This window comes from Corvus hawaiiensis, chromosome 3, assembly GCF_020740725.1.
Source record: "Corvus hawaiiensis isolate bCorHaw1 chromosome 3, bCorHaw1.pri.cur, whole genome shotgun sequence".
Taxonomy (NCBI): domain Eukaryota; kingdom Metazoa; phylum Chordata; class Aves; order Passeriformes; family Corvidae; genus Corvus; species Corvus hawaiiensis.
In genome coordinates, this window is record NC_063215.1 from 75,628,658 (window position 1) to 75,654,258 (window position 25,601).

The window sequence follows — 25,601 nt, forward strand, 5'->3', positions numbered from 1 at the left end:
GTGCTGCAGGATTGGAATAACCTTGTAGCGAGCACTTCTAACTATGAGGGTGTGTAACAAGAGCAGTGTAAGGCTTCACCTGCAGCAGTACTGAGGGCCGCCCTAAGGTGGCAATAGCTGCTCGCTGTCGCAGACCTCGGCACAATTACACACGGAGTGGGTGGAAATAGCCACACATACTCCCAGTGTCCCACTGTCATGTGCTTTGTGGTACTGTTTGTTGAGGCGAGGGGAGGCTTTATTTTGATCTCAGCCAAATGGCTGTGTACCCTTGCTTATGTAAAGGACTGTACAAGGTCAGAATCAGCCTTAAAAACTAGGTTTGTAAAGCAAAGTCTTTATTAATTTTGGACGTGTTTCCAGCAATATTGTTTATGCATCAAGTCCATTTCATATACGGAAGAGGGGGCTTGTTACTATGGAAAGTGAAAGTGCTTGACAGGACATAAATATTGCATATATGCTTCTAAAAGCTTAGTTCACTATATCAGTCAGGTATAAGTTTAATTTTCTTCTAACTAAAACCAAGACTTTCTTGAGGCTGAATCATAAGATGATGTTATATAAACCAAATACCAAGCTTTCTCACTCTAGGGTGACATTTTTCCTTTTACACTGAGATATGCCTGTAACATTACATATGCCTTAGTGTGATGGGAGCCAGGACCAGGCTGCTGACTAGAGAAAAGCATTTAAGTGGAAATTATAAAACACAGTAGTTTGAAGTGGTCCTACAGCATCTTATTCCTTTATATTCTTAAGTATTTATTTACTTAGGGGACAAAGTTGTAATTTTCCACATTTGATAAACCTTTTTTTGATACCTGTAATCATACATCCTTGCAAGCTGCTTTGGCAATTTTTTTCTCTGTTTTTAGCAATTCGGGATTTTACAAATCTAAACTTGGGGAGAGGTGGCAGGAGCAGGTGGGGACTGATTAAAGCAGTATTCACATGAATCCAAGCAAAATAAAGTAGTCTGTTTCTCTCCAGTCTGGTTGAAGATACTTTATGCTCCTAAAAACTAACTGCTGCCTTATTCAGGGTCCCTTATCAAAAATCAGGAACCAACTTTTGAGTAGAAGGGATTTGGAAATGACAGCTTTCAAATTCCTCTTTTCTCTTTCTTTCAGCCATTGCTTTTGTTTAGTGTGAATGTCCTTTGCTTTTAGCCCATTTGGGGCAGTCGTAAACCAGACAATAAGGCACATGGGCCTGAAGTTAACTAAGATTGGTCTCCAGATCTCTCTTCTCAAGCCAAATTCCTTCTGAGAAGGGGTTTTGTCTGTGTGAGTGCAACAGAGTGAGACCAGTTTTATATTCTTTCAACACTAATATGTAGTTAGTTCAATTGTATGGACCATTTTCTGTGTACTTCCTTTTCCAAGCAATTTCAACAAAGTATTCATAATTACAAAAACATGGTTTAGCAGAAAAAACAAACAAAAAATCCTGAGTATCTTTCCTGTTAGGCTGTTCTTGGCCCTTTTCCTAACAGTTGCTGGCAAAGTTCAACTTCACTGTTCATTTCAGAGGCTCAAGTGGGGGTAGGGATGGACTTCACTGTAGCCTACAATAATTAATATTCTTTGGCACAAGACACAGATTAAAGGGCTACTGGCAAGAGAGTAGTCACGGTACCAGAAATTTAACCAGTCCTTTGTACTTGAGCTCCAAGCACCATAAAAGGAACGTTAAAAAACAGGATTCCCTTCTGTGCTGAGGAAAAGCAACAAGGTGTTGAAGTTTGTGCTGTTACATAGATACTTCACAGTGGAGGTAAAGTGCTAGTGGCTCCTGGGACCTGCCATCCCTGAAACATAGGTATTTCTGTTGCTTAGCTTTCTGCAGCTGCACAGGTTTGGTGATTCTGATGGTTCCACAAGAAATCACCAATGTGCTGATTCACCTAGATGCCCACCCAGGTGTGGGTATGTGACACACACAGTGCCTGGGCCAGTGACGTGGCTTAGCTGAACAGGATTACAGCCCCTCTGGACCAATCCTCTGTTTGACCAGGCTTCGTGGAAGCTGGCTGTGATCAGCTTGGCAGTCAGATTGGGTGGATGATCGAGCTGGTCGTTGCTCTTTCAAGGCTACACTCCCATACTGGAGCCCCTGGGTGGCTCAGCTGGGCACCTCCTCTCCAACCTGGGCAGCTGATGGAGGCATAACCAGCTGGGGGTACCTGGCAGGTGGGAGATGCTGTAGAGTGCCTCCAAAGTCAGTCCCCTACCAGGAGCCCATCCTCAAACATCCCAGCAGGAAACACACTTCTGTTTGTAGCTTGTTTATGCAGCCTTTGCAGAGAACCTCATGCACCAAGATACCAGAAAGTTAAGGGTCCTGATGGGGAAATGCCCCCCACACACAACAAAAACCATGAAATGAAGTGGAGCCTTTTTTTTCAGGGTTTATATAAGTGATCATTTTGGAGAAAGCTGCATTCCAGTGTCACTGCCTTGTGCTTGATCTGAACTTTTCTTGACATGTACCCTTGAATGCAGAACGGCTAACACAATCTCCACTAAGTCCCATAGCAAACAAACGTTTTGGTGTGGCTGGTATGTGTTTGCTAGTTGCAGACAAGCCAATCTCATTAGAACTGCATTTACAACTTTTGCCAAGCATTTTGAAACTGGTTGACATGCACAACAGCTGCCTGAGCTGGAATGACATTCCATTCCCTGCCTCCATCTTATTAGCACAGGAGATGGCTTGATTAATGACAATTAGATGGGATTTTTAAAAATTAAAGATCATTTGTCTTTGGAAGGGCCATGCAATGTGTTTTCATTCTCTGTTTTAAAATAAGTCACAAAGTGTAGGTTTTTATGGCTTTTCTCAAAAGCCAAGAGAAATGCTTACCCTGAGCTAACCCACAAAATTTGAAGTGAAAGCATTTTAAAGGGTGATGCAAAGTGTTTTCAGCTGGTGCATAGCTCAATTGCAGACAAAAGCATTTCCACAGGAACAGGAGGACCTGGTTTCCCCCTCATTTCTCCAGGCCCTCAGTGCAGAGCTATTAAGCTTACAGCCTTGAATAGAGAGACTCCTGATTCAGTGCAGGCTGTTACATCTAAACCACTCAATGTATTTTGTTTGGCTCTGCAGCCTTTAAAGTCAGTGGCTGTGGTGTCCTCCATCTCTGTTAAGATGCCTCTCTGTCAAAGAGATGCTCTCCATCAAACACAGCAAAGCACCAAACAGACAAGATGCTCTTGTCTGAGCAGCTGGGGAGTTACAGCGGCCAAAGCAGTTTATATATGTTGGCATTCATATATCTGATTTAACCCATAAAATTCCTGCACAAACATTTAACAGGGGTTTCTGGTGGTTTAGTTCAAGCCCAGTGCTTAGTTTAAGTCCAGTGTTAGCAGAAAAGCTACACTGATGTTCACTGCACAAACCTAGAGCTCTGAACTCCAGTTTTTGCTCACAGATAAATTTAACTATGCTGCTAGAAGTCATCATTGCAATTTAAATTTTAAAAAGACAATGAATCAGATTCCTGAAGTAAGTGAGGTCCTTTTGGCTAGTTGGCTCAGGTTAAAATAAAATAAAAAATAGACTTTTCATAAGAGAATGCACTTGCAATGTTTTAACTAATATTTTGACCTGAACAGGTAGAGGGTTGTTTTCATGAATGTTCCCATTCAGAGACAAAATGCATTTTGGAACTACTCCAAGAATTTAGTTTTGATAAGAGGCTACACAAATCTGCCCTTTTCTTGCACCATTTCCTCCTCATGCTCTTGCTAACAAAAGAACATCCAACAGGCCAAGCTACCCAGCAGCAACTAGTGGATAGCCCTTGAGTGTCCAGTTTGAGATCCCAGCAGTCTTGGCTCTGAACTGGAGATTAAAAACCACCTGTTTGTTGAATTTAGCTGAGTTCCTCCACTTAGTCTCGCTACAGAGAAGGTGAAGTCAGAGGTGGCCTGATACATTCAAGCTTTATCTTAGGAGCTGTGGGGTAGTTCATGAGAGACACAGTTTTCCATCCACATCCCAACCCACGTGCAAGCACTTGGTCAGCCAGTGTGGCTCCAGCTACAGTGTTGGACTACAGGACTGCTGCCTTGTAAACGCCAATTGTAAGTTTTAATGAGACAAACCAATTAGATGGCTTGACAGACCATCACAACAGTGACGCAACTGCGCTCAACCCCCATTACAGGAGCAGCAGACTTTCAAAGAACTGCTATTAAAGAAAAGTCACAGAATAGCTCGCACACAGCCCTGCAAACAACAACATCACCCACAGGCTGTGGAGCAAGGGGAAGGGCGGTGAGAGTAAAGCAGAAACAAGTGAAAGGAATTAATCCAAATACTGATTTTTCCCTTTCTAACACTCAGCATGGGCACAGCTTGGGTTTCAGGTACCATCTATGAAATACAACTGCTGTACATAACTCCTACCATATTATTGGTCCAACAGAGCCTCAAGAGAGTTATAATATGGCCTTTGCAAAAATGCACGTGTACAAAATCACTTGTTCCAGGCCGTGAGTTACATTGTCCTACAGACACCACCCAATACACAGAGCTGTATTCACTGATCCTCCTACACCCACAAGGCATTCCCTTCCTGAAAGCCAGAGGAAATTTTTATCACTCCACATCCTGACCTGCAGGTGTGATCACTGCAGAGGATCAAGGGATATGGATTTTGGAATTTTTTCTCCTCTTCATTCTCCCTTGGGTACCAGTTCGTACATCACCCGCTGTCCCTCCTGGTTTGAAATAGGAGTCTGGCCATCCCCACAGCTTGCTACAGGTAAGCTCTCTGGATGATTAGCCTCAGAACTCTTGTTTTCAGCATGTTGAGCCCAACACCTTAAATGTCACTAAGACACAATCCAATTAACAGAGTATTTAGGTGATGCTCCCAAGATAAAATTCCCTTTGCAGAGTGTGCATTGAGTAGTTCTCAGCAGTTACAGTCCTCTCCTGTTGACACTGAAAGACACATCAAATAGAATGTCCCAAAGGCATGGCAAGGCCCCACTTGTCAAACCAGAGAGCATTTTACACAGCTCTTCTTTCCAAATGAGCCACTTTCCCTTATTTTTACGTATGTGTCAAGGAGAATCCAAGACTAACAGAGTAATGAAAGTTGCTGGCTACTGAATTCACTGTGGCTTGTCAAAGTTTTTTTCCCTAAATTAAAGACCCATAAACACACCCCTCTTGGACTGCATGACAGACAGATCATAAAAGGAAATCTCAAGACCTGAGCTGATGCTGAGAGGACCCTTTGTTCATGTTAATCATGAGAGTGAAGGGGACCCCTGTGATGCTGCAGTACACTGAGAGGGATGTGGGCAGCAGGAGCTCATGTGACTGTGTGGAACATCTGTTCTGCCCCATGGATGCTGTCCAAGTCTCTCTTCCCAGCCTACTGCTAGTCATTATTCAAAGAAGTATTACACAGTGTCACCTCCTTTGCCATCAGCTCTGACTGACCCCTGTCCCAGTAAGCTGTTGGTGGGAAGCACCCACCAACGACTGTGAGGCACCATACCGTGGTTTCAGCCTCAGATCCAGTAACCATAACATAGCTGGAGCTGCAATGCAGGCCACCACAGGCTGCAAACTCTCTCCCTGCTTTTCATGTTAGTATAAATCACTTGACACCATGTGAAGTATCTCTGCCAGCTCTTGACAGCCTCTCTGTAAGATCTAACAGACCACAACATGTCAGAGTGCGAGTTTTGCCTTAACAAGTCCAAACCGAGCTACCCCAACCCTTGTGAGCAAAGAGCAACACTTCAGGAGGAGAATAGATGAACTTTGTACACTAGAAACTTGTCTGTATTTGTTTCTGTGGGGTAAAATCTGTCAAACAGCAGGTCATTAATACATAACTAGGTAGCTTTCAATAAACTGGTGCCCAGCTACTGTGGCAGTAAATGATAACCTAGTGCCTGGTAGCATCAATGAAACCAAAGGATGTGCCATTCCTAGCTACCACACAGTCACAGCTCTGGAGATTCTGATATGCACAGTAATAAATGTTGTGCTTTAGAGAGAGGGAAGACAAGGCAGAGCAACCTGGTGCAGAGTAGAAAAGCTACTCTGCAGACAGGGAGCTCACTGCAGATGCAAAATGCTGGCAGGGTGGGAGATACACACCCTGGAGCTGCCCTTATAGCCTTTGTCCCAGCCCCAGATAAAGGGGTGTTTCTTGGGAGTGCATCCTCTACGCACGTGCATTACAGACACCAGTGAAGAGCTGCTGTCACAGGGATGTGGTGGGCAGTAAGCACAATGACTGCTTTCCAGGGACATGGGCTTAATGAGGGGGGACAGCTGAGTGCTGCACAACAACTGCCTCCTTTTCTGCACTCCATCCAGAGCACTAGAGCCAGTGACAGGTCAGACCTCTGCAGACTTATGTCAAGGGTTAAACAAAAGCCAAACTTCTGTCATCAGCAAAGTGAGCCTGCAACTGTATGCCAAAATGTGGATACAGGTCCGTAGCACGCTTCTCTTGCAGAGCACCCTGACACACTACTCAGGAGGCAGAAAATCAAGCCAAAACAAAACAAACAAAAAAAAGCAAGATAGAAGAACAGCATTACATGTGGCTTACAAGGCCATTAACTGCAAGATGGAAGTCTTGCATGCAGTGACTTCAGGGTTGGTCCAGTCAGTGAAACTTGGAGCAGTGCACAGCAATGCCATTTAGGAGGAACAGAGCAAAACTGCGATTTTCAAGATTTTGCCTGGCCACCACTTTGATCCTGACATTCCCCAGTAAAAGGACTGAATATGAACTTGAGATAACACACAGGCACAGTGCAAAGCTCTGAGGCCTTCCTTCCCGTTTACTCAGGCACCTGTGTGGTAGCGTCACAAGCTGTCAGAACGCAGCCTTGGTCCTTCATGCCTATCTCCCCTCTGCCCCCCAAAACCCGCCTGAATTTGTCACAATGGCTCAAGAGGGAGTGAGGCTCACTTTCCTTCGCTGGCCCCCTCACAATAGAGGATTGCCCTATTTGTGTGTGAAGGAGAGGGGCTGCTGCCCCAGCCCTCGCATCTGTAAGGGCTGGAGACAAGCCGCACAGATAGGCAGAAATCAATAAGCTGGCGGATCAGAGGGCCTGGCGGAGGAGCCGCTCCTTGCACACGCACAGGGGCCGAACATCTGTCAGGCAAACAAAAAGCAACCCAAGCGGAACAAAAGAGAGGATTATTTTAACTCAAGTTCTTCTTCAGTCTCAGCAGGCAACGTTCAAGCCGTCCTCATATTCAGACACTGAGGCCTTATGGAGTACGGGCTGTCCGGGAAATGCCAAACACTGTTACCAGAAGACAAAAGAGGGGGGAAAGAAAAAAAAAAAGTAGATATGGAAAATTCAGAATGTCTTGTTGAGTGTGATTGAGCAGGGGGAAGGTGGAGGGGCACCAATAAGGGGGCAGAGGGCAGGGAGGGGAGGAGGACAGAGTGACGATGCAACGAAGAAGTTGATGGCAAATCTCCACAGCAGTGCTGGAAAACAAAGCTGATCATATCAAATCTGCCAGAGAAGCATAAAATATTGTCTCACAGCTATGGATTGACAAGCACTGAGGGCTGCACCCCCCAGCTCCCTCCCTCGTGCGCAAGGGCAGGCTCACTGCAGCCCTTCTGCTTGTGCAGGCAAACCCCGGGGAGCTGGCAGAGCTCGCCCCATACCCCAGTTCCCTCCTCACCTGGAGGAAGCCCAGCCTTAACCACAAGCCCTTGGCACTTCTGGGGGAGCAAAGGATTTAGGATAAGCTCAGAAGCAAGCTGCCATGCCCCTCCCTTGTGGCTGGTGTTAGCCAGTGTACATGGTTACTTTGCAGATTGGTTTCTCCAGCACAGCTGTCTCTTCTAATCAACATGTGGTATATGTGCTAGAAATAGGTGCAAAACAGTGAATTCAAGATAAAACAGATCTAGTAAAATCAGATTTGGGCTTAAAATGCCAGAAACCTTTATCCTTTCTGAAAGAGAGGAGATCATGTCATAGCTGAGAATGCCCTGTATTGTATTCACATGCTGCTGCTCTGTGCCCTTATGCTGCTGTTGGCTTGGTGCATTTTCAAACTGAAGTATTATTAGGGAAAAAACACCTTCTAGGTTTTGGATTTTCTTCAGCAGTTTCACAGTATGTAGGCTGCCTTCACTGCTGAAAGCAGAAGCTGTTCTGAGTAAAGGTGGATTTGTTTAGTTGAAGATTCTGAAGTTGCAGTTCTGTGGCCTAGGATGCATGCATCCATCGAATACTACCCCACACACCCCACAAAACAGATATATGTGAGCCTTAAAAGTGACTTGCCATAAAAGACGTGGGTTCTTAATGGCATTTTGGGAAGCATCACAAAGGTATTTTGAGCCAGCTTCATTTGATTACATTCTGTTTGGGGTGGGGGAGGAATGCAAACTGAAAGAGATTTTGACTTAGAGAAAACCGACTCTTTTATTAAAAAAATAATGATTTGGAAAAAAAAACCACTCCAAAGCATATGCTTAGCTGCTGCCTCATCTTGAAAAGTTCTGAATTTCCTTAGCCTTATTTACAGTGCCAGACACAACTGGGCTGGCTATCTTAACACACATGACCCTTAAAAAAGAGTAATCCTTTGTTTTTTTTTTTTGTTTTGATTGAGAGAGCAAAGGAGAAGGAAGGGCTGCCTTGCTTACCACTGGGGAGGGTCTGGGCACAAAGCCCCAGCTGGCCACAGGTGACTTCCTAGATCTCTTGAATTCAGCCTCTACACAACAAGGAGGAGTAAGTAAGATTTTGAGGGACTTATGCTGCCTGTGTATTTTGCTGACAGGTACCACCTACCTGAGAGAAACCAGAAGTAGCAGAATAGGGGCTCTGGTCAGCAGCTGGAGACAGGTACAGCAGCCTGGTGCTGGCAGCATGCTCCTTCATCACCAGCAAACAAAGGCATCTGCCACAGATGCAGCTCCTCTCTTTCTTGGAAGCTTTGCTCAGGTGTACTGTGAGCATTTCATAACCCACAGGCAGGACAGTAACCTCTGCCAGCCACTGCAGATGCTGCAGACCTGGGTGCCTTCACCACATGTACCCTGGAGATTCCCCCAGCACTCATGGAGAGGGCAAACAGAGGTTCAAGCAGCAGCAGACATACCCTGCATGCTGCACTGCAGGTCTGTTCAGGGGGAGCACATCCAGCCCCGTGCACATGTCCTACACAGATTGTGCACATGCACCTGGACTCTCTGCCCAAATACTGAAAGGGTTCACAATGCCAGAAACTCTCTTCCTAAAACACAGTAATTCAAATGCCAGCCTTTGGCATCTCCTTATCCAGGCTTCATTAGTCCTGAGCCTTCACCTCTGCTACAGGGACTCTCATCCAGCTTCCCCCTGAGATAAGCCCCAAACCCAGAAGCAAAGTCTATTTCCCACTGCTGTTTCTGGCCTACCCAGGTTGTTGTTGACTTTCCTTCATCAGCATTTACTCAACTCAGCTGCAGCCTTTCCTGGAGACCTCACTTCACCTGGGCTGCAGTTCTTTGTAAGAAGTGTTTCCAACAGACTGCTTGATCATGTCAGGAATTGCAGAGGTCCCCTATTTTCCTGTTGCAAGCAGTTGTCCTACAGTAGCAGGTAGCAGCAGTAACCTACTGTTAAGACATTACTAACGTTTGTCCATAGTCAATGTTTTTCATTAAAGTCAAAGTACTTGAGTTTCTTCTGCTCTTTTGGGTTATTTTTTGCAGGTCTTGAACCACATACAAGTCCTATGTTAAGCCATACAAGCAGATGCTTCTATAGAGCTGGGCTTTAGAGAGAGGCTGTTAAAATAAAGGGTTTGATGTTATGCTGGTAAATAATAAAAAAATAATACAAAGCTGAACATTTACAGGAGAGAAAACTGTTCAATGTGAGGAACAGCTGTGGTAAGGGAACAGTACAGTACATTGTGCAGTAAAACAGGGAAGGTGTTGCCCTTTAGCGTCCATCACAGAAACATGCTCCTGATTGTCCTTGTGCACTGGCTCCTCCAGAAGCTGGATAAGAACCAAAGGAAAAGGCAAGAAAGGAAAGTAGTAAAACTAATAAAAATAATGTGCATCTTTTATGTGAAATTTTGCAACTTCGCCATTGGAAAATAAGTTTGTTTGATGTGTTTAATTTTGTTGTCTATCAGCAATGAAAGAGAAGCCATCTCATCAGGAGGATCTTTCTTGAAGGGGATTAGGCCTGAGTCAATCTGGCTGTGAGAGGCCCTTGGATTAGGGTCTTTTTTGCACACAGTCTGGCATTGCTGTTTCCTTAGAAAAACAGGCTTTGGTGTTGTTTTGATGCCTGTGAGGTTGCTCCACAGGAAAAGGATGGACCCGGAACATGCAAACCAGGGACAGGGAACCTAGACAGAAGGCAGCACTGGTCACCTGCAAGTGGAGACTGACAGACACCTGCTCTGAGAGCAAATATGATCTGTTGGTGTGATGGGTCCCCATTTCCTCTGAAATGAGCCACGGAGCACCCTGCAGTCTGTTCATGCTCCTTCTCAAAGCATTAGAGAGACAATGCCAATGTGTGATGGATGGAATGCACATGATGTGTGTTAGAACGGCTCTGTAGATGAGTTGACATGGTCCATTAGACTGCACCTTGGGCACTCCTGCTCCAGTAGCCTAAAAGAGAGATAGGACTAACCAGCAACCCCCAGACAAGCAGCTGTGATGTGTGATCACAATGAATTGATGGTGGCCACAGTTTTGACAGTTAAAACCAAAACAACTGAACAATCAGAGCAAGTTTTTGTCTCGTAGCTGCAATGAATTCCCTGGTGGCTGAACGCAGCCACTATTATTGTCTTTGAGTGTCACTGCCCTAAGAGATGAGTTCTTAACAAGTGAACGAATAACTCAATTAGAAATTGAAACAGTACATTCCTGAGAGGAGTTCAGCAGCCTCTTCTCCTATTAGCAACAGTGGGAGTTGCCATGCTCTGCACATCACCCAGAGATAGCTCTTCTCCTTCCTTCAGCAGACAACTCTGCTGTAACTGATTTCTTCACAATGTCATCCCAGTTTTCCTCTTTTGGGTACCAGTTGCTGATATGTGTGAATGTGCTAATTTTTGGGCAAGTTTCAGCCTAGAAAAAAGAAATCATTTTACACAAAGCAAAATGGAAAGGGCAGGGAATTGGAGATCAGATTTATGTGGTGATGAGTGACATTTTGTTGAAAAGTACTTACCAAGTACTCACTTTCTGGATGAGCTTGTTCTATCAAGGAGAGAGAAAAAGAAGTAATTCTAGGATCTAAAACCATTCAAGAAATCAAACTCAGGCAGTTTGAGGAAGATAGATTGGCCAATCTGAATTTTGTGAGAAGTACAGATATATTAAATTTTCTCCAAGGTAGGAAAGAGAAGAGTATTTTTATTAAATGTATTCAGTGGGCGTGGGAAGCCTCCTGCAAGGAATAAAATGTCCTTTGAGTCTATGTCGGGGCAGTGTGGTACTGAAAAACAGAAGGGGTGAAGGAATTGTGAACAGCTGGTGAGTGGCAGTCCTATACCAAAAGAGTGAAGTGTGGAGGAGGGGAGAAAGCAATTAAAAAAACCCAAAACAACAACAAAAAGGAGCTAAAATCCTAACAACAGTAAAATAAAACCCAAACAGAAAAACAAAACTGAAGTGTTGGGAGTGTACTGTCAAACATCAGCTTCCCATGGACTGCAAGAGCAACAGAAGAGCAACATTGTCCTCTGTTGGGGATGGGAACATAGCTGTTGTGTGCTCTCAATCGCATTTCTCAACTAAGCCCGACACAGCTCAGACTCCTCAATATGATGGATGCTCCACAGAGGATGACTGCACCCCTGCCTAGCTGGGGACGTGGTCTGTGAGCACTCACCTTCCTTTAAAAAAAAAAAAAAAAAAAATTCCCAACAGTTAGAAAGTAATTACTTCATTAAGGCTCGCAGGTGAGAAGTAAATAATTGCTCCGTGGCAGGGCGGTGGGGATGTGGGACAGGGACCGGCAGCCAAACGCGTGGTGCAGCCTGCGGCCAGCTCCAGGGAGAGTTTGGGCTGGGTGTTGGCAGGCGGCAGCACGCCCGGCTCCCGGGCCCGCAGCTGGCACACGGCTCTGCTCCGGGGCTCCTGTCCTCACAGCTGCGCTCCTTCCCGACACGGGAGGACAGAGGTTTATGCCCAGCCTCAGGCGACGTGCGCTGACTTTCCTGGCATGCTGTCCCCTGGCACGCACAGCATTACACAAATTTGTCCTCGCGTGCTTCCACCTGGCACGGCAGCGTTTTAGAGGTTTGGCACTTCTGCAGGAGGGGCTGGGAGGAGCTGCCTGCTCCCGTCCGGATTGCCGGGGACTGCTCGTGGCTCAGGCAAGCTCGGCACGTTCCGGAGCACGATGGCACAGCCCAGCACTCGCCCCGTGCTTCCTACCCCAGCTGCACTGGGAGCTGGGTGAAGTGCCGCACAAAGATGCTTAAAAGCAGAGGTGGTTTTTGAGAATGTGGAGATTAAGCAGTCAGACTGAGCAACAACAGTGACATGTAACATTGTGACAGATACGGAGAGGCAACAAGGTAAAAGTTTTTCGCAACTTCTCACAATAAAAATATTAACGGGCTTCACCTGAAACGATGAGACAGTAAGGTCAAAACAAACAGAGCATGAATCTCTTCCTGTATAGTATCAATTACAAACCCAAACAAAACTAGACAAGAATGGTCTATGAATGCAATTCAACACAAAGATATAGATACAGCATGAACTCAGGAATTCTTAAATCACGGAATGCCAGATACCAGGAGGATACACAGAAAGAATTGTCTCCATTTGCCTGTTGTTACACAGTTCTCTTGACCCCTGTTGGAGGCTGGGAAGATCTTTACTGAATGCAAGTCTTGTTTTCTTCGATTTTCATTTTTCCTTTAAAACTTGGCATATTTAGTGATTAAAAAAGAACCTGTCTTTCAAATAAATATATCCAAATCACATGTATCCAAAGTCCTATGTTAAGCTTACTGCCACATGGTTTGACATTCAATATTTTAAAACTTTTTAAAAGGCTTCTGCTCGTGGATGGGCTCATCTTTTTCAGGGCGTGATTGACAGGGGTCTATTTCAAAATACCTCCCATTAAAGGAAAAAAAAAAAAAAAGAAAAGAAAAGAAAACTACCTTAATGGTGAAGCAGGGAATGACAGCAGCAGACAAAAGGTCGTTGCTTCTTTGTTCTTGAAATCTGAAGAAAATACACAGAACTCCATTGTATGACTTTTTCATGCACAACATTGTCTCCCTTGACCCCATGCACATCTGCAGGCTGAAGTCCTCTGTTATCTCTGAATAACAGCTGTTGCATCACTGATTATTCATCAGTTCCACTTTAGTCTGCCTAAGGTGCTGTGACAAGCCCACAAGTTGCTGAATTTACTAAGCGAATTCAAGATAAAACCTAAAATTGCTAGGAAAAAAAATAGGAATAACAACAGATAACTCATACTGGACATTTTGTGTGGTTGTCTATAGCATATAGGCCTATACTTTAACATATTGGAGTTGAGGGATCTTTTAAAAGTCTCATAGAATCCCCTAATCTTCTCACCTAGCTCCTTTATACTTTTAATTTGGCTTTGGAGAGCAAAATGCAAGGGCAAGGAACACGTGCAGTCAGCAGCGGGGAAACAAGCAAGCCCCTCAGTTATATGATGTGCTGAAGCAGAATTTGTGGAGCAATTAATTAGTGAGGATTTCCAGTTAAAAGAAGGGGGCCAAAGAGGTATGTGCACAACCCAGCCCCTTTGAATGCAAATACTCCTTGATCTTTATTTGGGGCAGAGGAAGTCATTTCTCTTCTGTCCTCTCACACTTGCTATGGAGACCACAATTCAGTATGCACCTCCTCCCCAGGTAATTCATCTTCTGGGCTCTTCCATCACCACCTCCCCCGATCATTTTCCACCCCTACCACTCCCCAGTTACCAATGCTCATATTCCCACATGGGTGCTAAATCTCATCAGTTTTTCTGTCCGAAGGATAAGGATGGAAGAGGATATCTTTGATCTCCAAGACTCTTTCATGGGTCATTTGAGAGGTGAGGATAGAAGAAGGTGAAGATTTCCAGTTTATCAGCAAAGCATTGATGGCCACCAGATTGCTGGGAACATAACAGTGGATATTCCTGAAAAAAAAAGGTTGCTTTGCAGCCCAGCACTAAGTTGTTAATGAGCTCCTGGTGTAAATTCATGGGGTGCAGGGACTGACCCTAAGCAGGTGGCTCTGCAGTGACATGCAGCCTCCAGTTATTTACTTACAAGTAAGTTGCACAGCTCCTGTCTCTGAAATATCTGCACACCAAATATGCAAGTTTAGATTAGTGTTATGGAGTCCACAATGTGCTAGGCATATTACCACAAACATAAGCTCACCTTGCAGACTGTAAACCAGAGAAAACGTTTTCTGTAGGAGCCCCAGAGGAGGCATAGGCTATATTGTGGGGTGGCCCTGACTCCTGATACTTGTGGCTCATTTGCCTTGTGGCCATCAGTAATGCAGAATGCTTAGAAGTCCCCAGTCTTTGATCTCTCTGAACATGAAGGTGCTGCACACACACCAATGTTGCAGGTAGCTGCAGTTTGTCTGTGGGACTTCAGAGTGCCATAGCTCAGATACAGGATGCCAACACCTAAGTCTACAGCAATGATACAGAGGGACTGAGTTAAAGGTACATGTTCAACTTTTGTCCTAAATTCTCTCATTTGACTGAAAAATGACTTTTTTTCATGCTCTCAACTTGTCTTTTGTCTCCTCTGGTTCATCTGCATCACATCCCTTGCAATTGTATCACAATCCCTTTGTCCTTATGCCAAGAATTTGCCAAGGACTTGCAAAATCCTCATTCCTGATTGTTTACCTGTTTGGTACAGCATTTCTGCCTTTCTCCAGGAAGCAGTTCTGCCATAGCCTCCTTCTGTTGGGCAAAATTATGCAAATTGCATAGATTAAATTGCTGTATAATGGTTGATCAGCTTTTCCTTATTGTTTGCCATTTGCTACACAGGATTTGCGTGCATTTAAGAGTTTTATGTGTTTAATAGTTATTTAAGAGGCTTAGCATAGCTAATACCTTCAAGCAGTTCTGCCCCTGCACACTAGAGAGAAGTAAAGGCTGCCTCTGGCATTGGTGGTTTTGACTGGAGGAGTTTTAAAAATTGTTTTAAAAGTGTGAGTGGTGAAGATGCTGGGGAGAAGATGCAATGACTGCTGACATTGTTTGGAGACAGTGTTGCTGTTTACCAAAAGTCTCTTCTGTCTCTCTTTGATAAAAGGAGCTACAAAGCAGATCCAGCTCCCGCTGGAGGAATGGGTCCAGCAGGATGCAGATCTCCGAATTCCATGTTTTCAATTACAGCCTGATTCCACTCATGAACAGGCAAATGCTTGGATTCACTTTGGCATGAGCATAGGCTCCTATTCTGGCTCGAGGCTGGTTGCAAGAGAACACATAGGCATTTCCTCTCAGTTGCCAGATCCTGTTCTTGTTAACATTTTGCCAAAGCATTAATCATATCCCAAATCCCACATGCCCCTGAGCAGACTCTCCCTCCCAGCTGCCTCATCCCCATTCCTTGACAGACAGACTTTCATCTCTCTCCCACTCCTTACACATCCTCAATCTCTTCCAAGAGCTGCAGCCCCACCAGAGCAAGCAGGACAGGAACAATGAGTGCTTTGCTGCCATCGACCTGGCTTTTAGGCATCCTCGCTGGCCACATAGTGGGGGCCACTCCAGTGCACTCAGCAAAGCACACAGAATCCAAGCAATACCTACAGCTTTTCTGTAAGCAATTAACTGAAGAAGTCAGGTTTGGTTTTCTTAAACAAATTAGCCTTTTAGTATTGAGTTATATACACCGTTGAGAAAACAGAGAGTAAAGTAAATACGTCCTTGAAAAGCAGCCCTTCTCCCACGCAGCCCCAGAGAGTACTACTCACACATTTGCCCACTGCAAACAGATGGGCCATTTTCTTGTGTCTCTATTAGGTAATAGGCTCAAGCTGTGAACAAATAAAGCCGAAAACACCCAATATGCCAATGTGTTAATTTTGTCTTCCTGTAGGTGTCCCTGTCGATTGCAAAATTGAGGCAGTCCCAGCTTTTTCATTTCTTTTTTTTTGGGTTTTTTTTTCCTCCAACAAAGACAAGTCATAACCTTTTTTCCTGGGCAAAATCAATTCTGAGCATTTTTCTCAGTAAGAGATATATAACAGTTGTTGAATAAGCCGTATGTGAGAAACAACAAAACTAACAACTGGATTGTCTGTAGCTGTGTTATTCATTTAGACAGCTGAATTCTCCACTGAGGTGTACATCTCTATACACATTCTTTACCAGCCCAAAGTTTTATTGATAAGCCCAGAACCATTGTACCTAATGTGCCAATGAATACACACGGTATAAATAAATATTTGTCACTTGCATGTGGTACGTGATGCAGCTCACTGGAGTACAGCTCAGGGCAGCATCTGGCTCAGGCTCCACAGACCCTAAAAACTAGTTACATTTGTGAATGGTTCACCATCACTTTAACGCACCAGACTGTCCCCATGCTTGCACTGGCACTGCCAGAAGGTTTCCACAGGGAACAAAATGGAAGATAACTCCTAAAGAGGTCTAGATATTGGCTAAAAAAACACTAACAGCTCAATATTCTTTTTCCAAGGTACTCAGTCGAATTCTGAAGCTTTATTTATCTTGCCTGGAAAGTCTTTCTCCTTGCAGAGTTGAATTCTTCAGCCCAGGGAGGAGCAAGTGCTGAGTGCCACAGGGATTTGTGTACTTTCCAACACAAATGCAACAGTTCTTAATGTACTCAGGCCTGTACCCAAGAGATATAAAGGTGCTTCTCTTTCTTTAAAGCTAACCTGATTAGAGTCACTCCTATGACTCTTAATTTACCACTATCAAACTGCCTCTCCTATTGTTATAACCTTTCTTTCTTTCACGAGGGCTCTTTGGAAGCTTTTCACATACTTGTTAAATGCTCTTGGTCACAAAGCCTGCTCAAAGTTCCCTTGATCATGTCATTGCTATGGTGTAAAATTGAATTACTTTTACAATGCGTGCTGTACCCTGGCAAAGTGCAGCCTTTCCCACAGTTAACAGAGGTGGAAGGCCTCAAAAATAAATGAATAAGGGAGGACCAAAAAAAAAGTGAATTTTCATTAGAAGGGGGAAAATAACTTTTTTCTTGAAATGCAGGAGTAAGCTCGAACGGCTCTTTAGTAAGTCTGCCAGACACATTGTATCACTGTTTCAAAAGAGAAACTGACTGCTGGGGAGGGGTTAATAAGAGTGAAAAGTAAAACATTCAAAGTTTGCTTGATTGTTTTTTTGTGGTGGTTATAGACAACATCTTGCCTTCCAAGAAGAATCAAGAACATTAACATCTTTTTTGTTGTGGAAAATGGCTGTGGGATATTGTAGGGCTGTGGATCACAATGTTAGTTCTCATCCTTACTTGTGTCCTTTTTATAGGACTGGACATCAAATGAATGAGGTTATCCAAACCAGAAATAAGTATTAAAACTAGGCAAGCATACACTGAGAGCATACTCCCCATAGACCCAAAAGAAACTCTCTCACACATCCCTTCCCAGAAAATAAGCCAGGCTTTGTTACTCGCATCACCTAAATAAAGAACTTTGATTAGCCCTGCTTGTTCCAGATTGTTCCAGGTACAATAGCAGGGCCAGACTGGCAGCCCATTCCTTCCTGCTGGAGATAGCAGAGTGCCCCTTGGAAGGCAAGGCTCTCTTTAGGAGAGCTCTGTGGTGTTGCACTGTCTACAAGGTGTGAAACACATGCAGCAAAACACAGGACGTGGCTAACATCTTTCTTGAGTTCAGCACAGTCCCCCAGTGACCCCATTGATCAACTGTTTTACCTGATGTCAAGAACCCAGGCTAATTTTCCTTTCACCTCTATTTTTGGTGCCTGACCTGTCCTTTGCTATTATACTGTGAAGCTCACGGTCCCTTCTGTCACAGCCACAAGCAGCTTCCTTCACCTTCAGGTTTTCACATGCTTAGCAATACATTCAGTCCTCAAGCCAGCAGGCCAGGACCAGCAGGAGCTCGTGGCCAGGGGTGCAGCAGTCATGGCCCAGGCCCTAGCTGGAGAGGATCTACATGCACCCATTCTTATCTTTGGTGACTCAGACTCAGTCTCAGGAGTCCATAAAGATCATGACAGTCCTGAGTGCTTTCAGTCTTGCCTTTGCTGTAAAAGGGGCTGCCACATCAGAGGGTAATAGCCATCTTCCACAGGGGGTGTTCTTGCACGTTATATTCTGCTAAAAACATGCTTTTGTGAGAGCTTGGTCCTGCCAAGAAGGGTGATTTCATTGTATTATTATCATGAAAGGTGTTTGTGTGGAGCTGCTTCCACAGTGCCCTGCCGTCTGATGCAGGCACAGCACATCTGGACAGATGTGACCCCTCTGTTGCTCAAAGGGATTCCCAGTTAACCAAGCAGCAAGGAGAACAATGGGAGCAACACCCTTTTGAGTTGCATGGTTTTTATCTTTCTTTTGCTTCCCCTGGATTTTCTAAGGCAGGCTGTGAATACCGAAGTGTCACCACTTGCACTTAAAGCCTTTGCAGGTGATAGTGAGATGCTTGTTCACACCAATATGAGACGAACCCCCCAGCAGGAAGTCAGTTCTTTCAGACCTCTTTAGAAATGTGTGATAATCTTATAGTGTATCAACACTTTCTCCCTCCCTCTCTCCCTGCCTCTAATTTCTCTTAAACAAGGCTGTGTTAGTCTCTACGTTTTGATGCTGCTGCTGACATAGCTCTTCTTTCTTTAAATTTGTCTGTTTCACACCTCGCTACTCAGTGCTTTGAGGACAGGTTTATGCATTCAGTCTACACCTAGCATGCTGTGTTGCACTCTCCATGATGCTTTTTTCCACACGCTTTGGAAAAGACACATTTGGTGATAGATATGCAGGCCTTTTTGTGTTCTCTTTCTTTTTTTTTTTTTCTTTTATTCCCCCTTGTGCCTTGCCTTCTCTGTAAGTTTTGGTCCACATTTAAAATTTGCACGTATGAATCACACTCCTCTTATTCTTACTATGTTCAGATCCAGTCAGATTTTTTTAACACAACCAGCTTTTATGATGTACCATAATTCTGAAGTTTTCCAGGAAAGGAAAGCCCGAGGTTCAAGACCCTCTCCGGAGTCAATGACAATTTGAATGTGAATCCACATCCCATAGGAACATACTTACTGTCAGAATGATGTTTGTTCTATGTATGTATTTGTTTCAATTACCAATCCCTTAAATAACCTTTGAAAGATTGCTTTATCTTGATGTGCAATAAAGTTGAAGGGTTTGAGAAGAGTTTCCTGGCCAGCTCTATTTATGTCACTATAGTCTCTGAGTTTCTCTGGGAGGTTGATTAATTTGCTCATGCAGACAAGGCAGCAACTTGAGTTTAGAGATGGGAAATAAAGACACAGAGGACAGGTTAAACAATTCTCCCAAGGTCAAACTCAAAACAGGAATGTGCTCTGCCACAAGGCCAATTGGGAACATGTCATACCAGCCCCACCTGTGCCCTAATTGTCCTCATCACAAACCTGAGAGATGAGAGATGAAGGGCTTCAGACTCCAGGCTTTGGCTTGGTTGCACTCAGTGCTACTGTTCCGTTTGATGCAGATGGGAAGCAGCTCAGGAGGAACACGTGTGAACAGGTAAGTGTGTGGCTAAACCCACACCTCTGAGAGCTGAAGAGGACACCTCTGTTCACTCCTGACCTGTAAAACAGAGTGAGTAACTCAGATTAGGTTTGAAGCTCTCTCTGGTGACAGGAGATAAGTCCCTGCGGCTTGCTTAGGGAAAGACAAATTATGTACAGTGAAAAGCCTGGAGGGAAGGAGGGGGAACTATAATGAGAAAGACAATGCATTCAGTATTGCCCTGACCCTGTAAAAGAGAAAGGGGGCAGTGACCAAAGCCCTTATCTAGATTAGATCCAGAGATCTGCTTGAGGCTGCAATAAGATAATCTTCAAAGCTTAAGTCCTGATTTCAATATTTGTTTTCTCATCTTGGGTAAGAGCTGGTTTGAGGACACTGCTTCAAGCACACCTTGAATACAAAATAGTGTGAAATTCAAAGTGATCAAATAGATAGAAATATGTCATTTGGGAGATGAGAACTTTAACCAATACTGAATGAAATTATATAGAAATTCCAAGTTCAGTCAAGTAGGGTATCTTAACATATTTTATCATGGTTAAATGCCTATCACTGTGGGCCTTTCCAGCAAGTGTCTTTTGATGCATTAGAAAGAATCGGCAAAAGAGCAGTTCTCATGGCTCTTTGAAAACCTCTTGATTTTTAAAAACTTAAGTAAGAGTTGGATTTCTGCCTGAAATCCTGTATCACAGATTGCCTCTCCGAGGGTGAAACCCTGTGTTCAAACATGTGCACATCTTTGCTATATCCAAGCCCTTTATTGTTATGGATTACTGTTTTTAGAGGTCCCTGAGGACTTTTAAGTAATTTTCTTATAATTAGTGGTACATGGTGAAGCATGCACAACAGCACTCAAAATGGAAATGTTCCTCATACTGCGTTATCTGGCACACTCCTTCTGAGGGGTGTCTGGTTTGGGCTGTAGGGTTTTTCTAGTTCATGTTTGTAGAGTTTGTCTTACATCAAAAGAGAACCAAGAGAAAAGAGAACAAGATCTTAAACCCATTCTCTTTCCTCTGCCACTGCTGTGAAATATGTTCCCAAGAATGGGAACAAGAATGAGAGCAGGTCAAATTATTCAGCATTGGTATATAAGTGCTCTGGGAAGGGTTACCAGGGCATTTCCATTATTTGCTGTGGTTGTTCAGTGGTTGTGACATTTAGAGGGTACTTTGAAGAAAATAGCCCGGCTGGTAAATGACAGCAGAGAAAGGGGAAGGAAAGCAAATGGAGAGGAGGGAAGTTCACAGAGATTTCCTGACAAGATGAAAGGGGGAAGAAAACTCAGTGAGTTCTTATTCAAAAACCATTTTGGTGGCCTCTATTTGAATGAGAGAACTGTTTCTTAGCATGCTTAACCACTGCTTGGTCCTGTCCAGGAGTATGCTTCACCAAATGTCTGCTGTGTTTAACACCACAGGCAACTTTGTAATGTGTGATGAGAATTATTTTTACAGCTGAGCTTCTTAAGAGAGGCCCACATGTGTGTAAATCCTGGTGGGTTTTAACGCACCTCTGTTGCACTAAAGAGAAAAATGCTGATCTTCACCAGGATTTATAAGGTATACAAAAGTATTAACATCTGATGTTTAAGCCAAATGAAAAGCAGCCTGAGAACCTGGTGTCCTCTTCAGGGAACCCAGAGTGTGCATGTGTTGAAACAAGGACGATGACAGTACTTTCCCTGTTGATTCACAGCACAGTTTTGGTCATGTTACATTCAAACCCTTATACAGACAGTTGCTAATGATAAGAAATCCTCTGTCCTTTGCTCGTAACAATAAGCAAACAGTTAAAAGCTCTAGCTTTTGCTGAAACAATGGTGAAATGGGCAGTGGAGTTTGATGGAAAAGAGGCCCAAGCCCTTCAGCAGCAGCCTCCATGCCCTGGGCAACCTGGCCTCCTCTGTTTTCCTTGCAGCCTCTTTGTCCATGTGGAGCTCTTCACTCAACCATCAGTACACTGAAGGGCATAATTTCCTAACTTGCCCTGTTGGGTCCCCATGGGATTTACTAGCTCTCTCCTTCTGGTGATCTCATTTCCATGTGTATGGGATGAGGTGAGAGCATGGCCATTTCAAAGCCTCGGAAATAGACCTCCAGCACTGGGGTGCTGAAGGAGGACAGGGGAATCAGCATGAGAATGTTATCCTAACACCTTGGCAAGAATGAGAGCCCTCACACAAATGTTTATTCAGAGACAGAGGGATGGCCCTGCTGCAAAAATAAAATGCTGGCAGCATTTTATTTTTCACTCTTAGAAGTGTGAAAGGGGGACGGGTAAAGAAATTTACAACTTGTAATTCCCCCTCTGAGACCTACAAGATGCTACAGAGCTGTGGAAACGCAAAAGGCTTTTAAGATGCGAGAGGGAATTCACTGCCCACGGTGAGCTTAAACCTGCAGCTTGTTCTTCTGACTGTGCTTGGAAAGAATTCAGAAATAAAGTTGATGTCAGCAGAAGATGGATCAGAAAAGAGCAATGGGATTTTGCCCAAGTCATGGCTTTCAGAATCAAACAAGATCATTCTTGTTTGTGGGTGGAAATGCTCAGCAGCCTGATACAATCTGGCCACGGAGATGTGCAAGGGGTGAGGTACCTACCAGGAGATCAGCAAATCTGGTCAGGTAATGAAAGTTATCCTCTGCCTAGCAAAAGCTGTGAGGACTGATCTGGTGCTCTTGAGAGAGCACAAGGCATGCTAATTAGTGTCAGACACTAATGAAAGGCTATCATGGTGATTGTGGCTGAGCCAAAGCAGCGGCTGCTCCTACTGGTGGTCAGCGCAAGGTGCAGGAGAATGCAGAGAAAAGGTCTTGTGTTCTGAACCAGCCCAACCTGCCCTCATCTGTGTCCTGGGAGCTACCTTCAGCTTCCAATAGCTCTTCTCTCTCATGTCTTTTGTCTAGAACAAGAGCAGGACACATGGTTTTCCACACTGACATATCACACCTTTCTCCTTCACAAATGCACGTATGTGATATTTCTAAATATTTTGCCCAACTTTAGGAAAGATTTGCAAGAAAACAAGCCTTGTCTGCCCCCACAATATCTCTTGGGAGACCATCCTGTAAGTTTATTTGACATGCATGTAGCAACAGCCAAATATAATCAGAACATACTGTAGACAGGGGTACTTCATACCCAGAAAATCCATGAGATTTTTGTGACCTGAACACTTGTGTCCCAAGGATCCTCAGCCATGGAACTTCAGCCCACTCTTCTGTACTGAGAAGGGCTTTGACTTTGGGAGCATGATAAATTGCTGTGCCCTGAAGGAGATTAAAGCAGGAAAACAGACAGCATGGCCTTATTTCTCACACAATTCACACAGGTGTGTTCACCTCATTTCTAAGGTTGCCTGTCAGTGATAAGCAGTTTGCATTAGTTTCCTGTTTTAACCACCAGCCTCTGGCTACCTTGTGTTACAGGGTAATGCCTCTACTCCCGATCAGCAAGTCCATCCCATGAGCCTGCTTCTGTCCGAAGCCTGACCAGCTGAGGAGGAGCTGAAGTGATAAGCCTAGCACAGTAGCTTGATCATATTGACCAACCACTCCGGACAACTGAAAGAGATTGCCACATTCATCTGTACATAAGACAGTGACATGTATTTCTAACTTGTGTTAATGTGACCAGGACTAGCTTGAGCAAGGCCCCTTCTATGGAGCAATGTGTTGACAAGTTACAATTTTTCATTATATTTAGCTTTTGAAATAAAAGCAGGCCATTTAATTAAATGTATAGGCATGAATGACTGTGTTCAGATGTCACAGCAGAGTATTTTCTAATCAATATAGCATATATTTTCACTTCATGAAGTGAAGTCCGAAGCTTTTGATATGGCATTTTTGTCCCATAAATGGTAACACTTATTCTTCCTTATCTGAGAGAGCAACAGGTCCCAGACAGAGATTTCCTGAGAACCAACAGAGCTCCCGGGTTCTGCAAAAAATCCTCTCTCCCTCTACTCTGGTATAAGACTTTAGGAAAACAGTCTGGCTTCATCCCAATGCTATCTGAGCTGCCCATTTCTAATAGTCAAAGGAAAAGCAGCACTTCTCAAGAACAGATTCAGGTCTCAAGTGCACTGAATAACCTCTGCAAGAGACTGGCTTTCCCCCAGCTTGAAGAAGCAAAGGAACCATGAGGCTGACTGGAATAACACACCTCAGGGAACCAGGCCACCACCAGGCTTCTAGCGTGTGTCAGCACTGCAGGCTCCCTTTACAGTCAGAGACAAAACAGGCACAGTCAGGCTCCTGTAGGAGAATATTTTCCCACCTGTTTTAGGAGGGGTTGAACTGCCCTCTGAAAATACCTGCTATGTCCTGGACTGGCAAGTGAAAAAAGACACACTACCAGTTTGGATCTGCAGCTTTCAGACAGCCAGTGCCCTTAGGTATCATAGGTTAGATGCCTCCGGTTAGTTGATGGGAATCTGGGCAAAATACCTTTGTCAGCCTCAGAGAGGAGTTTCACATTTTCAGAACTGAAACCCTTTAAACAAAAATCAGAAAAAAATAGCAGAAGAGATAGATTTATATTGCAGACTACTTATTGGACACTTATATCTTCAAATTGAATCATCTTCAGCTATGTGACAGCAAAACAAGAGCAACCAGAAACAGCTGCAGTGACTTTTGCTGAAGGACTAAGCCTTCCAGCCTGGGCTGAGATCTTGCACACAGCCTGGTCACTCTGGCTAGTGCTAATCTCACCAGCATCTTGAAAGATCAGATGATAAGCTTGCACATCCAAATGGAATTTTCCGCAACAGCCACAGGAAAAAGTTATTTTCAGTGATCCAACCTCAAACTTCCTATCAAGGCATTTCAATTCCCGTATAACTGAAGACAGAGCACAGCTGGCTACTGCTTTTGGGGGTAGTAAAACTGTACGGAAAATTGAGGTTGTAGATATAAAACACTCAAATAATTATAATTAGACTCAAGACGCTCTGAGTTCCATGCCTGACTAGGAAGAATCATGTGCAAACAACTGATAGTGAACCAAAGAAGCATTATACATTCTTTGCAATGTTATAAAGAAACGTTCCTGATTTCCTGATAAATTATCAGGCTCAGCCCATATCTGAAGATAGTGTCAGGCAAACTGAACTCACGGTCTGATCTGGTGCAGCAAATCCCACTTTGTTTTGATTTCAGCCCTTTTTTTCCCAGCAGCAATAGTTAATGTTTGAAATGCAGGGCACAGGGATAATTATCACCACATCTGTTTTCTCAGTTACAGGCTGCATTTTTAGCCATGTAATCACTTACAATTGGATGGAGGATTCTCAGAATATGTTTATCAAAGATGAGTATTGAGAGGCATCTGTTTCATTTAGTCTGGAATGGAAAAAAAAAAAAGTCAAAATTGAATACTTACCCTGGAGCAATGCTGAAATTATGCTACACACTAAAGCCCAAGCTACTGCTCTATTAAATCAGCTTTTAATGCCTTCTTGTTAAATCTACTAACCTTTCTTGCTCCAGACATGCCCAGATTTCGTGAGCATCTTTGCCAATATTAGGAAGCAACTGATGGTAACCAAGAATAGAATGCAGCAAAATTTAATTCCCAGAGTCAAACCATCTTGTATTTTCCACTGTTATAATAAGCAAACTCTAATTAAGTGTACTAAGCAAAGCCCTGGCTTGCAGAAACTCTGCACAGACTGCAAAAGCTCTGAAGGGCAGGAGATGCCTTATTTGAAAGCTTCTGCTAGAGAAAATAAAACTAAATACTTACAAGGAACATTCACATAACCCCTTGCTCATTTCAGAGTCTGTGGTTTGCAGATCATTGCAGACAAACTGAAATTGCAGTGCTCG

General features: G+C 43.9%; 1 long non-coding RNA gene across 1 annotated transcript; it reads right to left on the reverse strand.

The window, feature by feature from the left end:
- Positions 1-322: 322 nt before the first annotated feature.
- Positions 323-25,601, reverse strand: LOC125323743. Its single transcript, XR_007202631.1, has 5 exons — positions 25,519-25,601; positions 25,047-25,115; positions 19,644-19,821; positions 13,171-13,234; positions 323-11,116 (listed from the first exon to the last, which is right to left on the reverse strand). It is a non-coding gene; the product is annotated as an uncharacterized LOC125323743 (long non-coding RNA).